Source organism: Mesitornis unicolor, unplaced genomic scaffold (assembly GCF_000695765.1).
Source record: "Mesitornis unicolor isolate BGI_N332 unplaced genomic scaffold, ASM69576v1 scaffold1613, whole genome shotgun sequence".
NCBI lineage: Eukaryota > Metazoa > Chordata > Aves > Mesitornithiformes > Mesitornithidae > Mesitornis > Mesitornis unicolor.
The window spans coordinates 1-2750 of record NW_010172346.1 but is presented as its reverse complement, the minus strand read 5'-3'; positions in this window follow the sequence as shown (position 1 = coordinate 2750).

Genomic DNA, 2750 nt, shown 5'->3' with positions numbered 1-2750 from the left:
AATACAATGCAGAATTGCTCACACAACAGCTAGATGCAGCTGGATTAGGACAGACTTTGTGAATTTTTCTTTTATGAAGAACATTACAGTCAGTATTTTTGCTCTCTGGGAGGTCTGAGTATGAGGAGGGCCTTTTACTTTCACTTCTTATGGGAACACATGATTTGGGGAGAAACGGAAGAAAATTGCTGATTGCCTTTCCTGACAATTAAGGGTAGAAAATAGCTCTGCTGCAGTCTGTGACAGTACATGAGTCACTGTGAAGAACAAGGTTTGACACGTCTACAGAAACAGTCAGCAATTCCCAGATTTCATCTTTGGTATCATCAGAGATGACAGCTCCCTGAGAGGTTTACCTTGCAGAGTTATTCTCTTGGTCCCTCTGTGGTCCCAGGCAGGGCGCAGCTTCCTGGGAGGTACTTGGGTTGACATGACTGCCTTTGCAAACAAACCTACCAGAGTCTTTTGATAGGAGCCTGGTTACCGGAGTGTAACTCTGCTGTGAATTAGCCTGCAATTGTGTAGTAATTTATGTAGCTGTGTTGTCACACTGTGTACAGAGCTTGGAAAGTGTCTCCTGTTTACTGCAATTGAAGCACTTATCCTTGTTTCAGCTGTAAAGTCAACAGCTGCTAAAAATAGAAACTATGGCTATGTCACCTTTCACTTTAAGCAAAAGGAATGAGCCAGATGATATAATGATCTCTCAGCCCTGCAGAGCACCTGAGCAGCCCTTGAAGGCTTCAAAAATGCCTGTAGTAGGGTTGAGCTTTTCTACTTTTCCAGACCTAACCACACTACTGGAAGATGTGACTGCCCTTCTTCTGGAGGTTCTTGCTCCACCAGTGACCCACAGCTTCCAGGCTCCTGCTTTGGCACTTTAAAATCAGCTAGTTTAGCCCAAACTAAACAAAGAGAGGGGGTGGATGTGCAGGTGATATAGGAAGAAGGCAACCAACAGCTATGTTAAGGAATGAGAGGAGGAGGAGGCAAAAAGGTAGCCACTCTCCAAGTCACAGAAAGTCTGGGACTGTCACTCTTGCTGTTAGAGATGGAAAGCCCTGAACACTTCCATTTCACACTTTTTACCTTTAGCCACTCTATTTTATATTGTATGTGTAGTCGTATTTAAAGAGCTTCTGTTCCTGTGTGATAAGCTCAGCTTGGGCTTGAGAAGGAAGGGCTTCTGAGAACACGAATTAAAAGTGCTCTGAGAGAGGAAAAAAGATAATTTTTAATCCACTCCTTCAGATGTGCCTGTGTAAGTGGCAGACACATCTTGTGCTTACACTTACGTGGAAGAGGAAGAGAATTTGTGCAGTGTGTTTGTACTTTTTGCCCATGTTGGAGAGCTGGGATGTTATGAACCTAGGTCAGAAAATATTTCTTTCATGTGAATTGTCTTGTGTATTTGTGTAACTTACGGGTTTGAATCAAACACGCGTACGTGAAACCAGGTAGCTTGACCACGAATGATCACCATCTAGTGGCCACCTGTAAAATTCAGGCTTTGACAGCAACACAGAAGGGGACAACTTAAAATAGCAAATGTGTCGAAAGGCCTCTGGCACTGCTTCGAAAAGATGTATCTGATGGATGAACCTTTACCAAATAAAGTATTTGAAATATCCACAAGACATATTAAAACGCTATGGTGTCACTGTTTGTCCTACAAAGGTGCGACACCCGCACAGCACTGCCTGCTTGCAGGCTGCCATGGGGCACAGTGCTAACCCGTGGTGAGTGCCTGGGCTTTGCTGGCAGCGTGCTGGCTGCCACCAGGCTTTTAAGAATATTTGGCTTTCTGTCCGGTTCCTTCCCCTTTGGTCGCTTCTCTGGGTGCTCTTACTGTGCTCCCCTTATCCACGTCATCCCTGAAGGGCAGTCTCCAAGGCCGGACACGGTGCTCCAGCTGGGAGGGTAATAACACTGCCAGGGGTGTAAGGGCAGCTTCACACATTTCTCACACATCATATTCTTATTTACACATCCCAGCATGCCTTTTTTTGCCACAGACAATGCTGTCAGCCCGCTGAAACCATCAGCTCCTGTCCAGCCTGTGATTCACAGTAACCACCCAGCTTTCTCTGTTAAACTGCTACCTAAATACTTTTTTCTCCTTTTGTGTTTGCGCAGTTCATTATTTCTGCTTAAACACAGCATTTTGCACCTGTCACTAATAGCATCCTGTGCATTTTCTGACCACGGTGGCTATTTGTCAATGTAATTTTGTCCTCTCAGCTTCATGTTATCTACAAAAACAATAACCTGATTTTATTTCATCATCCAGTTTTCTAATGAAAACACTAAATATCCCTAAATGCAGGACAGACTGGTCAAATCCTCACTTAGTGGCTCCCACTTAGGATAGCAAATCACTGATATCTCCATGCTGACCACAGCTCTGTAACCAGCAAAAATAGTTTCCTCCAGACTGTTTCCTTAGTTTTCATGTAAGAGTGTCATCTCAGTGTCAAAACTCCTTCTGGAAACAAGATATATGACATCTTCTTCTCCTTCATGTACAAGTCTGTTAATTGGTTGTAGTAGGAAACGGGAATGATTTGAGATTGCACATAGCTGATAGATCCGCACTGGGTGGTACTCACCTGTATTCACCTTCTGTTGACTTATCATCCAAGTGTTCTTTCAGTATTTTTCTGAGATGGACATTAATGTGACTGTTAATTTCTTGTTCCTCCATCTTTTCCACATTATATATCTTGCTCTCTACCTTCTTTTATATATAT